Genomic DNA, 16,338 nt, shown 5'->3' on the forward strand with positions numbered 1-16,338 from the left:
TAGCAAAGAATTGGAAACAATCCAGATATCCTTTGAAAGTGGAATTGGTTATACAAAACAAAAACAATGTGGTGCATCTACTTTTTGGATGTAGTTTCCCCCAAAATAAATAATATATTTTCTCTGATGAGAAAAACTCACACAAAATACAAAAAGAATAGAAATATGGGTAAAAAGTATAGACATATATTCCAATAGATGAATTTGAAAATGGAGGATGGCACACCAGTAATGTAAGATATGTTTTGGTTTGCATCTCTACTCCCAACTGAAAGGAGGACTCCAAGTAAGGCTGTCAAGTACACCGTGACAGTCTAATACTAGATTCTATATCATTAGTTATACCTACAACCCCATTATACACTTCAACAACAAATGACGCACTCATGGCTGTTGCTAAAGAGTAATACTATTGTAATAATATAGGAGAAAATGGTATGGGGGAGAATGAGGAGAGAGGAAGGAGAGCGGCACTGGGAATCTCCAAATAAACACATAAAAAGAGGGCAGAGACCATAAAAATGGTCAAAATACATTTATAAAATGAGTAAAAATGTTATTATTTCCTTCCCTGAATTCAATCTTCCATTTTCAAAGTAGAAAGGCTAATGATTAATGATAGCTCATTGATGGTGGAGGCAGGATCAAATCATATCATCTAGAAGCTAGTTGCACCTAAAGAAAGGTTGTAGGTCCCTGAATGGTTGCCAAGAGAAGGCAGATCTCTAGAGAGAGAAAGTTATAGAAGCAGAGTATGTTTCCAGTCTCTCTCTGATTCCTGACCCACTCCATGATAAATGGTCTCTACACTGTTCTCCACCCTCACCAAGCCAGAACCCATGAGGCCACTCAATTTTGAATACTGTACTTCCATCCCATTAGGCAAAATAAATCTTCCTTAATAAGAAGTTCCTCTCTAGCATTTAAAATGTCATAAAGAGTTTATTAATACAGGATAGAAAAACTGAAGTCTAGTATAGCTTGAGGAGTCACTCTGACAAACTAGACAAATGAATACATAACTAAGACATAGAATACCTGAGCAGGAGCAATTAGCACAAAGGAGAGGTGTCAGCTTTATACATATTAGAGATGGATGCATGCAAAATTAAATGGAACTGAATCCCCTGACCCAGTCAGATAGCATCAATTGTGATCTAATTTAAGGTGATCAGACAGTAAGTATTCACATGAAAATGATTACACAAGCCTTTGTGTAATAGATTAGAATGTCAAATATTACTTTCAATACTTTCTTGAGGAAAGTGTTTAAGATCAAATAATATTTTATAAATGAATCATGAATTGTGAATGTCTAGTAATCACAGAAACAGAATATGAAATATACACTTAGGCTTTGGAGTCTAGTTTTCTTGGCATCCAGTGCAGCTTGTCCTATACTCTTTGTCACTGATGACATTTTGTTTCACTTTCTTTATACATTTATTATTTAAGTTTTTCCTGAAGCTTCTGAATTTTTGCCTTTTTCACTGCAAAGATACTTGCTCAGTCTGGAGATTTAAGCATGTTTCTCAATTAGTAATCCTAGAATAAATGACTAGCTTAGTCCATATTAAATACTGAAAAACATAAAAGTATACATAAAAATCAAAAAAGTTTCTTTCAACTTACATGTCAGGTAATTTGAGCATTTAAAAATTGTAAATACTTTACAATGAAAAAATGCTGGAATCACTGAAATTTCATTATTTAGCCTATAATATTATCTAATCAAGAAAGTAACAATAAAAGAGCTAAAAGTTGTTAAGTGTTACCATTAAGAAACTTACCTTTTCCTTTTACAAACATATTCTTTCTTTAAGTCATGGAGTTCTCTCTCGGCAAACCGAGCTGCCCACTGAAAAATAACAAAAGATGGAGAAACATGCAGACAAATGTTAGATGAAAATGAGCATGAACATCCTACAGCATACAAATATTGCTGTCAATGTATGCATCCACTGAAATGAAATGCAGATAAAACATTTTGAGTTGAAGGATCTTTTGGAAAAGGAAATATTTCAGGTAAGCAGATGACATGGGCCTAAAACTGGAGATGACTTGTGCACTTGCCAATGAATGCTGCTCTCTGATGTGAGATGGAGGACTGTTTGATTAGTCAAGTAATATGCTAAGGGCAATGTGGGAGGATGCAAGCTTCAGGCAATGGCAACAGAGACTCAGAATCATTACACATGGCAGCTTTGTATATTTGCCTCAAGGAGATCATCTCTACAGAAAATTCACTATGATTCTGTGAAACCATAAAGGTCTAAAACAGTTTTGCAGCATGTGGTTAAATGCTATTTTAAAAAGTAGATGAAATTATCAATGCATGTTGTACTTCCAGTAAGTTCATGGTGCCGCATAAATCATATCCCATTTTATTCAGTACGAGGTAAAGATAAAATCAAATGTTACAGAGAACAAAGCTTGCACAACCAAGTGAATATCAACAGCAGGCAATAATCACAACCATTCATGTGGAAGGTTAACCTCATTCTGAGAGATCTCCAGATCATTTGCACAATCATTTTGTGAAACTTTGGACTGGGAAAACCATATGATTCACTAGGCTTATCACATAAGTATAGTTAAAGTCACTTAATTTATAATTTATTACAAATAAAAAGAAATTAATCTGCATTTTTAAAAAATAAAAGTAATTACTCTGGTATTTATTAAAAAGTGAACTGCATGGTAGAAACAGCTTGCAGAAATAAACCACATAAATATTTACAAAATGAATCACTTATTTGTAAACCTTGCCATCATATAAAAATACATGTGTAAATATTATTCCTACATGTAATGATATAACAAATTTTTACTAAGAAATCATGCCAAAGATAATTACTAAAATAAACTACTGACCTATTGATATGTGGAACCAAAATTATTTGAAATTACAAGGGAAAGAATGAAAAATGAACAGATTAATTGAACATGACTTTTTAAAATAAATTATGAAATATTTGTTTAAAAAATACCTGTAACACATTAAGAAATAAGGCTACACAGTTGGGCTCCTTGCCATGGTCCATGCCTACAATGATGGACATATGGCTGTTTATGTATTATGTGTTATAGTAATAATATAGGGGAACTCAGTAGGGGAAGGGAACTTGGGAAAGGGGTAAGGGAAATCTCAGGGCCTATGGAATTGTAGCATAAAATGATATAAAAACGGTTTTAGAAAGGCAAAAATACACCTGTAACACATTAAGAAATAAGGCTACAAAGATAGGATATAATGTACTCCACTTTTTGTGAAATGCTCATATGAGCTTTTAGTAATCCTCATGGCACCACAGGATTAGAGACAACATGCATATTAGAGAACTTGGTTCAAGTCACAGCTACTCTAAGTTTCATTCAGAGCTTCCTGCCAATGTGATCTAGAGGCAAGGAATGATGGCTCATTGCAACCACATAGGAGATTGCATGGGGAGTTCCTAGATCCTGGATACAATCAGATCTAGACACATTTTGTGGCCATTTTGGACAGTTAACCAGCCAAGCCGATGGAAGAATGCTCAATGTCTTTCTCTGCATCCCCCTCTATCATTCAAATAAGTAAACAAATCTTAGAAATATTTTCAAAATGTGTGTAAATGCATGCTTTGTACATCATCTGAATTTGGGTTGCCATATTTATTTTTGTGAGGAGGCAGATCGATGGAATAAACTCCTTATACTCTGCTTCACTTCCCAAATTCAACATGAGCTGGAACTGGGCCAGGGCAAAGACGGAAGTAAGGAAATTGAAGGAACAGTTCAAGAGAAATACCCTGTATGTGATGCAGGCATTCTAACTGGCATCCAAAATGCTATGTCAATGCTAGGTCAAATAACTGCCCTGATCTGAACTTTCAGTAAGTATATGCTATTTGTAGTGGATGTGACAAATACTGCTTCATTGAAATCTAGATGGCACACTTTCTGTATCTTTAAACTTAAAGTCAAACTTACTAAATAATAAATTCAATGCAAAGTGACAGAAAATGCACAAGACTTAGGCTCTGAAAGATCAGGATTGCAATCTCTACTTTTCACTTCCTAGTCATGTGACCTTGGGCTGTTGTCTCATCTATAAAATCTGTAATAATAAAATCTACTTCACAGTTATTAAGTGGACTTAATGGATGTTATCTCACACTATTTTCAAGTACAGTGCCTAGAACATTAAAAGGCGCAAAAGTAGCCTCCTCCACCTGTGTCAGGGACTCCCCGAAAGACACCTCATAACCTCATGCAGTTCCTCTGCAGCACAGAGCAGTGTTCACAATCATCCACTTCTTAATATGTAGTGAGTAACTCAATAAATATTTAAAGAACTCTGAATTTTAGAACTAGGAGGGGCTTAGTTAACTTAGCGCTTTATCCACCTCATTGTTTACAAACGATTAAAATGATTCAGAGAACTTTGTTTCTTCATAAATAACAAGGGGTAATCCAATGCCCCAAAAATGTGAATCTGTGACCATGATCTTTGTATATGCACATCACATCCTTCTGACCCTTGCGGACAGTATAGGTTCCTTTCGAAATAGCAACGTGCTAAAACTAGACTGTATGGATTGGTCAATGTGTTAATTCTCACAAGAAGGGTAATTCCACCTTTGGTGCAATTAGAATAAAGTGATTCTTTTACACAGTAATTTATTTTCTTCAATTTAGTTGCTCAGGATTATCTTCTAGAAGTAAAATCATAACTTGATTTATAAAAGGTAAAAAGTTTTATGGGAATTTGATACTTACCCAATTGTCATTTGCATTTTTCTTCATATAAATAATCTGAAAAACAGAATATTTTAAATGTATACTTTTCTTGTATAAAAACATACCTATCATTTGCTTAGGAAATAACTCAATTCAAAACTATTCCAAATATCACTAACATCAGTAACAACAATATTGATGCAAATTTTCATGTACACATCACATATTATAGGTATATGTGAAGACAATTAAAATATAATTAGTACACTTCCACTTTAGGTTCTTTAGTCAATAATTTTCATTTGTGAAATCTGATGTACTTTTACAACAAAGCAGGAGACATGATACCTAAGAATTCTTGTGTCAAGCTCCTTGAAATCCTGAAACTGTTGAATTGTCTTAGCCACATGTGACATTCTAAACAAAAGTGTACAACTGATGGAGCAATTCATTTTCTCTTTTGATTCAACACTCAGGTGTTAGGACCTACATATATGCATGTGCTTGCACACACGTACACAATACCTAAACATGATTATAATGAATGACACATGCATGCGTGTGCACACACATACCTGTACTTGGTAATAAAGAATGGTGCATGCATGCACATGTGCACACACACATACACATACTCCTGTACCTGATAATAAAGAGTGGTACATGCATGCATGTATGCACACACACATATGTATACCTGGTAATGAATGGTACACAGAAACACACACACACACACCTGCAGCTGGTAATGAAGAATGATACACACATGCACGTGTGCACACACACACACTGTACCTGTTTATAATGAATGGTACAAACGTGCATGTGTGCACACAACACATTGTACCTGGTAATAAAGAATGGTACACACATCCATGTACGCACACACACAGACACACACCTGTACCTGGTAATAATGAATGGTACACACATGAACACACACACACCTGTACCTGGTAATAATGAATGGTACACACATGTGCATGCACACACACATACCTGAAATTGAAAATAATCAATTGTTCTTTCCAATTCTTGTTCAAGGTCTTTGACTCTCCATCTATGGAGAAAAATTATTTTGACATTAATGTATAAGCACTGGGCCATCATAAAACATTATTTACATCAAGAGTTTTCTATTCTTAGCAAAAAAACTCCCAAAACTATATATATTGAGAAATAAACATGAGGAATTATCACGTTCTCCAAAAAAACATGATCTGATGTTAATATTCTAGTATTTAGGCACTCCTGAAACAAAGGTCATCCCAAGATTTAGACTGTGTGCATATCTGCTTTAAGTCTGATCAAGGGAGGCTTATTTGGACATCTGAAATCTTCATGTGATCATAGAAAATTAATGTCCTCTATTTGACAAATGTTATTCATTACCTTTGCGAGATTAAAATGATGGGGACAGCACTGTGACGAGGTGGTCAAAGGCTGCTATGCTCCTGCATCACCCACATCTCGCATGGGCACTCATTTAAGTTCCACCTGCCCCACATTATCAAGCTCCCTGCTAACGTGCCTGGGAGCGCAGAGAAAGATGGTTTACGTGTTTGGGCCCATGTAGGAGACCCTCAGGAAGCTTCTGGCTCCTTGTTTCAGACTGTCCCACCCACAGCTGTGGTCATTGAGAATGAGTCAGCAGGTAAAAGACTCATTCATTCATTCTTTCTCTAACTATTCCTTGCTCCATGTTTCTCCTCATTTCTGTTCATTGCCTTTCAAATACATGAATCAATTAAAAAAGACTATCAAGCTAAATCTTTCAGATAAAACCCAACTTTGCTTTTTGTGTCATGCACAACTATTCACATACAGCTGAATCTTGCCTTTTATCTATAGCTTTTATATTATTTCCTTGGGTCAACTGAAGAAGGATCCAAGGTTAAAGCTGGAATTAAAATCTTGTAAACAAAGCTGACTCCGTGGCATAATGGGATAAGTCTCCCTCTGAGACACCATAATCTCATAATCTCATATAGGCCACTCATTCAGATTACAGGAGCTCTATTTCTGGTCATGTGGCCAAGCCAATCTAACTTTTATCTGTCTTTCTGTACCTCTAACTTTCAAATAAAATAAATAAATGAAAAGAGACTTTTAAACAACCTAGTGTGATGGCTAAATCTTCACCTTGCAAATCATAGGGATCCTATATGGGCAGCAGTTCCTATCTCAGCTGCTCCACTTCCCACCCAGCTCTCTACCTGTGGCCTGGAAAAGAAGGGTGGCTCAAAGTCTTGGGCCCCTACAACCATGTGGAAGACTCAGAAAGCTCCTGGTTTTGGATCAGCTCAGCTCGGCTATTGCAGCTACTTGAGTGAACCAGCCGATGAATGATTTTTACTCCTTATATCTCCTCTCTGTAAATCTGCCTTTCCAAGAAAATTGAATAAATTCTAAAAAATTTCATATACCTATCCAAATAATGTTAACTGACTGTGCATTTTCTCTGATTTTTCTGGTAGTGAGCTTTTAGCTACTATCCAACTCACAAAAGAAAAAGCGTTTAATACCGGTAACTGTTGACTGCTGCTGTTGTTTCACAGTTAAGATTATCAGCCACTTTGAAAATATGATCTTCTTTCTTTAGTTGGCAATTTTCTTCTACCAGCAATTTCCTTAAGCAAAATATTACACATTTCCCTTAATATGCATCATAACACTATTTTATTAAATTTAATTACTTAACTATATCAAAATTGGTGATTCCCAAAAGTATTTCCATACTTATCATTACAAACACGGCATAAAATTGCTATATAAACATAGTATTTAACATTATAAACTCAAATTTTAATGCAAACCATCTAAAATACTACTGCTATCACAACAGATGCCAAAGTTTTGTGTAGGAATTTCACATAGATATTAATTTAAAAGGTGCAAAAACGAAATTATGAGAATACATAACATTTATCCAGACTTCCCATATAAAGCAACATTATATTTGTTACACAGGAGTAAGTCACAATAAACCATGTTTAAGTCATTTTAGATTGGTGGTTAATGATGTGGGAATCCCTCATGCAGCTCCTCAGCCAGGCACAGTGCTGGCTGCTGCAGGTATGTGAAGTTTCAACCAGCAGATGCAAGGTCCGTCTCCCTCGCTCTAATGCTGATTTTCAAATAAGAAAATGAATCATTTTATATCAGTTTTAAATCTTGAGTTGGCTTCTGGGTCTGATCAGAAAGTAACAAAATCATACTGTACCCAAAGTTAATTATGTTAGTAGTATCATCAGTAATATTTTTATTAGTGTGCATACTTCTTGTAATGATAAGTGGCTTTTGAAGCCCTGAGATTGTACCAGAATCTATCCTTAGGCCTTACATGGAATGATCTTGCTTAAAGACTGAAACAGCACTACAAAAATACTACAATCCATTAAACAATATATGTATATATATTGTTTAACTCATATATATATATATGAATGCAAGAAACTAAGTCAGGTCTTGTATCATGATAAATGCAGATACATTTTTTTTCTTTATATACATTTTATTTTTTATTTTGTTTACACAGTCGATTAGGGTGGGAAGCGTCCTGGATTAGGGGAAAGTAGATGAGACCATGGTTTCAAATTTTTTCTACTTTCTGTGTCTTGGAAAACAGGGAATGGGAGGGGAGCAACACCCAGACTCTCAACTGCTTCAGTACCTGGGGATAGGGAATGGCCCTCCAATGCTATCCTGGGGTCCCCAGTGTGGCACAGGCTCCAAGGGTTCTGCTCCCTATTTATTCAGGAAATGCCAATAAAAACCACATTACCATTCCAGCAAATACCAGTGAGAATGGTCTATATTTGCCAATCTATTCACAACAGGTGCTGGCATGGATGTGGGAAGAATGGTACCCTGTTTCACCATTGGTGGGAATGCAACCTAGTGCCATCACTTTGTCAGTCAGTATGGAGAGTATTAGGACAACTGAAAGTGAATCTACCATATTGTCCAGCTAGTCCAATACTGAAAAAAATCCAAATAATGTGAAATCTGCATATGAAAAAGTGACCTGTAACCTTATATTTATAGCAGCATGATCCATACAAGTGAAGGCATGGAAACAACCCAGATGCCTTTCAAAAGATGGATAAAGAAACTGTAGCAGATCTACTACATGGAATAATACTTAGACACCGAAATGAATCAAATTCTACCATTTGCTGCAAAATGGTCCCAGCTAGAGACCATTATTCTCAGTGAAATAAGTCAATCCCCAAAGGACAAACATCACATATTCTCTCTGATATGTCAACCTTCATGCAAAATACCAGATCAATATTTAGGCTAACATATACATATTTTTATCATTGAAGATACTTTCCAATATGCACCTCTTCTCCCTAATAAAAGAGCTCACAATGAAACTGTTAGATATACTTTGACAATAGCATATCAGATTTTCTAGCATTGTGTATACCTACAAAACCAAGATAAACTTAAATAGAAGAATCACAGACTTGTGATTGTTGCTATAGGATACTATTGTTATAATACAGTAGTTCAGAATGAGGTATGAAGCGGGAATCTCTGTGCCTATAGAACAGTGAAAATACACTAAACTGGACATAGCTATCATGTCACCAGGTAATTTAAACTTTAGGGACCACCCACATATATACTGTCTGACCCAAACAACAGTGTGCAATGCATGACTGTGATTTGATCCACATGCAGGGCTCACAGGTAGTGATTCTTTGATACTACACTATCCATCTGGATTGAATCTTAGTGACTTAATTATGGAAGAAATCCTGAGGGAGATTCATAAATGTATTACATCCTACACACTATAGCAAATACTAGTTAGAAAGAGATACTATAGGGCCCAGCGGCGTGGCCTAGCAACTAAAGTCCTCGCCTTGAACACAACTGCATCCCATACGGGTGTCAGTTCTAATCCCGGCAGCTCCACTTCCCATCCAGCTCCCTGCTTGTGGCCGGGGAAAGCAGTCCAGGACGGCCCAAAGCTTTGGGACCCTGCACCCACGTGGGAGACCTGGAAGAGGTTCCTGGTCCTGGCATCAGATTGGCGCAAAACCAGCCCGTTGCGGCTCACTTGGGGAGTGAAACATCAGATGGAAGATCTTCCTCTCTGTCTCTCCTCCTCTCTGTATATCCGGCTTTCCAATAATAATAAAATCTTTAAAAAAAAAGATACTATATATGAGGCATCATGCGAGTATAAAAAAATGAAATCACTTCATTAGGAAACAACTTATCATGAATATGGATATGGGAGAAAAGAGTGTTTTTGAAGACTCCATAGCCTGCAGATGGTCATTAATTGACACCCGTTCCAATGAGACAAGAGATCTATGTACCCTCTTCTTGACTTTGAAAGGGCCTATTAGAGTATCAATGCAAAAGAAACCCTGATGATATGACCAATACATGGTCGTATCTTACTTCAAATATTTAAAGCAGCACACCTAACTATCAGGTTCTAGCCTTTCAGTCTCTCCAACAATAAATTTGGAAAAGTGCTAGTAATATACTAGTAATATTTCCTATACAGTAGTAAGAAATATCAATCCAGCATAGAGAATACTAATGAGTCTAAATTATACCATATGTATGCAACAATTTAACATTTTGTCAGCACTACCAACTCTCCATTTTAGCTCCAGAAAACTGTCAGCAGCAACATCCACTGAATCTCAGTAGTAAACAGCTGAGGGCAAGAATGAGGTATAATATTTTGGGAAATTCAAAACATTCCAATATGATTAAGTGAAATCACACTCTAAAAACCACACATATCCAGAATCCACTTCTTAAAATCTACAAAAAAACACCTTTCACTTGGAAATTTTAAAACATCATCTTCGGGCCCGGCACCATGGCCTAGCGGCCAAAGTCCTCGCCTTGAACACACCTGCATCCCATATGGGCACCGGTTCTAAACCCGGCAGCTCCACTTCCCATTCAGCTCCCTGCTTGTGACCTGGGAAAGCAGTCAAGGATGGCCCAAGACTTTGGGACCCTGCACCCGTGTGGGAGACTTCGGATCGGCACAGCACCAGCCACTGCGGTTACATGGGGGGTGAATCATCGGACGCAAGATCTTCCTCTCTGTCTCTCCTCCTCTCTGTATATCTGACTTTGTAATAAAATGAATAAATAAATCTTGAAAACATCATCTTTAGATTCAGTAATCAACAACATACATTGTGCTCATCCCAGTGGTGCATTCATAAGTATTTTTTTGCACCTCTCATAATCCAACATCCAAATCATTTAGTTATATTTCATGCATATAAAATGAAGGACCTGTTCCAGATTTTCCTAACTGAAACATGGCAGCTATACTACAACTAATCCATTTAGTCATTTCTTTCATGTCCTGAAGAATCCCATAGGGAAGAGGTACATGATGAATTGCAGAGATTTTTTAAATGCTGAATTGAATCCAAAGCTGGTGTTGAGGTACTACAACTTGACAGTGAATGAACCTAACTAGCCACCAACCATCCTAGTTTACTCCCTACAATTTTCCGGATATATACAACAGACTTCTCCTTATTTGTGCCAGTTACATTCTACAAAGTCACTGAAGACGACATTGTGATGCAGCAGATACAGTGACACCTTTAAAGCCAGCATCTCATATGAATGCTGGCTCATTTCCCAGTTGCTTGAGATCCAGCTCCTTCCAATGGACTGGGGAAAGCAGAGTGAAGGCAGAAATGCTTCCACTCCTTTCACCCAAAGGGGAGACCCAGCTGCAACTCCTGGCTTTGGCCTGGAATCAGTTCTCCTGATTTCAGCTTCCCTAGAAATATACCAGCAGATATTCAATCTCTTTCCTTGGGACCAACTAGTTGGCCTACAGGGTTTTGGGGGAATAGAATGGAAAATACAACTCTCATTCTCATTCTCTCTTCCTTTCTTTCTCCCTCCATCACTAATTCTGCCTATCAAATATATAAATCTTATAAAAAGGTCCCTATCTCACCCCACATTAAAACTAGAATTTTTTTTAAAGATTTATTTATTTTATTACAAAGTCAGATATACAGGGAGGAGGAGAGACAGAGAGGAAGGTCTTGCGTCCAATGATTCACTCCCCAAGTGAGCACAACGGCCGGTGCTGTGCCGATCCGAAAGCCGGGAACCTGGAACCTCTTCCAGGTCTCCCACACGGGTGCAGGGTCCCAAAGTATTGGGCCATCCTCAACTGCTTACCCAGGCCACAAGCAAGGAGCTGGATGGGAAGTGGAGCTGCCGGGATTAGAACCAGCACCCATATGGGATGCAGGTGTGTTCAAGTAGAGGACTTTGGCCGCTAGGCCATGGTGCCAGGCCCCTAGAGTTTTAATAAATTAATAAATCTGTTCTTGAAGTAAAATTCTTAAGTGCCAAATATTGTACCTTTGCTCATAAGGAAAATACAGGCAAATTTCTTCCCTTGATCTTAGTCAAAAGGCCTAGAAGCGATACTGGCAAATTCTTGATAGTTTCTAACCAGAATACGTTCATCAGTCAACCATTTCTACCATTGTTATATGTTTACTTCAGTATCAATACATTAATATATTATTGACTTATTAACATGAGCTCACACTCTACAGATCTGTAGCTAAGGCCTAAATAAAATGTGTCTGACACATATACTATCTGCAAAAACCCAACAAAAAAAAAAAACATATCCTTCTTATGCTTAGGAACACTAAACATCATTTCAGCACTACGATTGGGATCATCATAAACACCTAAATGACTAACACACACCAAAATGTGGCACTACACATACTATGAAAAACATACTTGCTTATACAATGAGGATTGAAACACGGCTGCCTTACTCATTCTCAGGTGGAAATACATATGTGCACTAAGTAGCTCAAATTTATTGTAGTTATCAGCAGGTACACAAAAGCTCAGTCGATACTAATAATGTTAAATTACAAACAAATTTTAGCAAGCAGGGAGTTTTAGAAAATGGAACCTAAAAATAATGACAGACCGGAATGACTTCTATTAAGCAACAAGTGAGGCCTTAAAATGCTGCATTTTATGATGGAAAACATGGGCTAATAGAGATATTAGCAAATCAGAGTCTCTGGGCCTGGCACTGTGGCCTGTGACACCAACATCCCATATCAGTGCTAGTTGGAGACCTGGCTGCTCCACTTGCAATTCAGCTCCCTGCTAATGCACCTGGGAAAGCATCAGAAGATAGTACCAGTGGTTGGGCCCCTGAAGCCACATGGAAAACCTGAAAAAATATGAGTTCCTGGCCATTGTCACCTCCTGGAATCTGAGTTCCTGACCACTGTATCCCCGTGGAGAGTGAACCAGATGATGGAAGATTAATTCTCACTCTCCCTCTCTGTAACTCTACCTTCACATAAATAAAACTAAATCTTAACAAATAGAAAATATGATTCTCCAAATACATTATCTCAAAGGAATTCCCTATACTTCTACATTCAGACATCAGCACACACACACACACACACACACACACACACACACACTTTCTCCAATATATAAATGTACTAAGCATATTTATTTATACAATCAGAAATATTTATTGAATATCTACAATGTGTCCTACACAGCATTAGACACTGAGATAACATAATAAAAGAGTTCTATCATGAAACTTACCTTACATGTGGAAACAGTTTTTAAAAGCCATTAACATAATCAATCAATTTAATCATGTAATCTAGGAGTTAGTTGAACATGAGAGGCCTAAGGTCACCCTGGGAAGGCAATCCTCTAGAGAGGATGGGGGATAAAAGCAGAGCATGCATCCCATCTCTGCTTCATCATCCACTGTGTAATGAATAGCCCTCCACTGTTCTCTCTCTTCACCAGATTCTGAACCTATGAGGCTACTTAATGTGGATACTATACCTACAGCATATTAGCCAAAAATAATTCTTCCTTCCTAAGAAGTTCCTTTCCAGTATTTTAAATAAAGCCATAAAATACCTATCAATACAGGATATAACAAAACAGAAGCCAGCAATGGCTTAGGAAGTCACCCTGATCAATTAGGCAAATTAACTCCTTTTAGTTAATGAAGACAAGGAATACTTTCATAGGAACAATTCGTACAGGGTACAGGAATCAGTTTGCCATATATTGGAGTTGTGTATACGGGATTTAAAATTAAACTGACACTTAAAAATTTTTCTAAATGAGATATTCCATACATTGGAGATGTGTATAAAGGATACTGAAACCAGACATGCTCAGATTCCCTGATGTAGTCTCAAATATCATTTAATTTAAGGCAATCACATACTGAATAGCCAATTCCTGGAAATTACACAAGATTTTATGAACTAGTTCAAAACTTCCAATAGTACTTTCAACACTTTCTTTCTGTTATCTGCCCCAGTTTCTCTCTTAAAGAAACTATATTAAGGTCAAATAATATTTTTAAAATTTATTATATATATATAGATAGATAGATAGATATGTGTGTGTGTGTGTGTATACACACACACACACATACATGTGTTTTATTTTTATGGTTCCATAGGCAAATGCTTTCCACTCTCCCACTACCCAGTCCCCCTCCCCACCATTTTCCCCCATGTTATGACAACAGTATGGCCCTTCAGCAACAATCACACATCCAACATTCTGCAATTTAAATGTATCACACATTGTAAGTATAGACAATGGTAGAAAGTCCAGCATCCTATTATCAAGGTATATTTAACTACTTTCATTGAGAATTCTTTTATTCAGGAGTAGAGACACATTGTGCAGTGGATCTTCACTTCCCACTATGCTACTCTCCATTCCACAGTTCATCAGAGGGAATGTATGTATACACATGTTTACCTATATAGCTATTTAACGTCTATGTTGCATGAAAGTTTCTTTATGTCAGAGAAAACACATGTTCCCTTTGGTACTGGCTTTTTTTCAGTGAGCATAATGGTAGATGGTTTGGGACCACTTTGTTGCAGATGGTAGAATATCAGACTTTCCAATGGGTAAACAGTATTCCACCTTAAAAAATGAATGAGCAAATCTAATCATAAATTAAGAATATTCAGTAATCACAGAAATTTGAACATACAATATATGACTCTGCTTTCAAAGGCTATTTTACTTGTCATCCAATGGAGTTGGCAATGATTTTTATTACCTGCATGGCATCATGTCATTTCCTTGATATACTTCAGTCATTATTGGGACTTCCTGTGGATGTGTTCCAATTTCACTTCCAAATTGTGTCCCTTCTGATTTCAAAGGTATTTGTTCACTCAGATCATTTTCAATATGTTCTAAAGAAAATTTTAAGTCATAACAGAAGGAATATTTTAAATTACACACTAACATCTGAGGGCAAAAGTTACCAAATTAATAAGTTAATGACAAAATTAACAAAATTAAAATGGCTCCAACAATAGAACATCTAATGCTTTTCAATAGTTTAAAGATCTAGATCTACTATTTTAAATATTGTTTCACATTTTCGTATAAAATCCTCAAAAAACCCCATTGAATTTAGCATCTATTATTCAACCTAGAAGCTAAAATGCATAAAAAAGGCTTTTAAAAGTATTTTTTCAATAGTTCCTTAAACTATTTCCATAACAATCAGTAATATCCATTTTACCTAGTAAAGAATTTGCCTCTCAATAGTATTATATTTCTATTCAGCAATAACTTTTAGGCTTAAACATAATATGTGTTATAAATCATACAAGGAATTTAGACCTTTTGGCTAATAAATACTCAGATGTCCTCTAGACTTAAACCAAACTATGCCTGAGAGAAAAGTATAAACTTTAACCTACCTTCAACTGCTAATTCACCTACAGTAATCTATAAAAATGAAAACTAACAATTCTAAATAATCTGAGTGCTTCAAAATCAGTGTATTATTTAATGATAGAATGAAGGAAAGATATATTTTCCAAAATGTGGCATGAATCACTACCACAAACTAAATCACTACCACAAACTTAATGAAAAGAAAAAATACAAAATCGTATTAGTAAGTCAAAAATTTTAGTAATTACATGTATTGAGTATATAACTATCCTAAAATACTCACTACTTATTTAAATGAAAATGCAAGGAATTTTTAAGTAAATATCTTAAAAATAAATGATTGAATACACACAAAACTATGTATATCTGTACTTTTAAAAAACTTTTGCAACCCATTTTAAAAGTTAAGCTACTTATTCCACTGCTAAAAACAATTATTTATTAAATTGATGTTGAGTATTTTCTTTTTTTTTAAAGATTTATTTATTTTTATTGCAGAGCCAGATATACAGAGAGGAGGAGAGACAGAGAGGAAGATCTTCTGTCCAATGATTTACTCCCCAAGTGACCACAATGGCCAGAGCTGAGCCAATATGAACTCAGAAGCCAGGAACTTCCTCCAGGTCTCCCATGCGGGTGCAGGATCCCAAGGCTTTCGATCAACCTCGGCTGTTTTCACAGGCCACAAGCAGGGAGCTGGAGAAGAAGTGGAGCTGCCAAGATTAGAACCGGAGCCCATATGGGATGCAGGTGGTTCAAGGTGAGGACTAGGCCACTGCACCAGGCCCGAGAATTATTTATAAAACAGTGTTTCATTATTAGAGATAATGCTCATTTAGTGTAGAATTT

General features: G+C 36.5%; 1 long non-coding RNA gene across 1 annotated transcript in view; it reads right to left on the reverse strand.

Moving 5' to 3' along the window:
• Positions 1-1,796: 1,796 nt before the first annotated feature.
• The window catches only part of LOC131480909 (uncharacterized), a 121,693-nt gene continuing 107,151 nt past the window's right edge, over positions 1,797-16,338 (reverse strand). Inside the window, exons 2-5 of the long non-coding RNA XR_009245881.1 lie at positions 14,858-14,996; positions 5,722-5,782; positions 4,762-4,797; positions 1,797-1,858 (exon numbers count right to left, since the gene is read on the reverse strand). This is a non-coding gene — a long non-coding RNA (uncharacterized LOC131480909). The remainder of the gene's footprint in view (positions 1,859-4,761; positions 4,798-5,721; positions 5,783-14,857; positions 14,997-16,338) is intronic.

The sequence above is a fragment of the Ochotona princeps genome, chromosome 8 (assembly GCF_030435755.1).
Source record: "Ochotona princeps isolate mOchPri1 chromosome 8, mOchPri1.hap1, whole genome shotgun sequence".
Classification (NCBI taxonomy): domain Eukaryota; kingdom Metazoa; phylum Chordata; class Mammalia; order Lagomorpha; family Ochotonidae; genus Ochotona; species Ochotona princeps.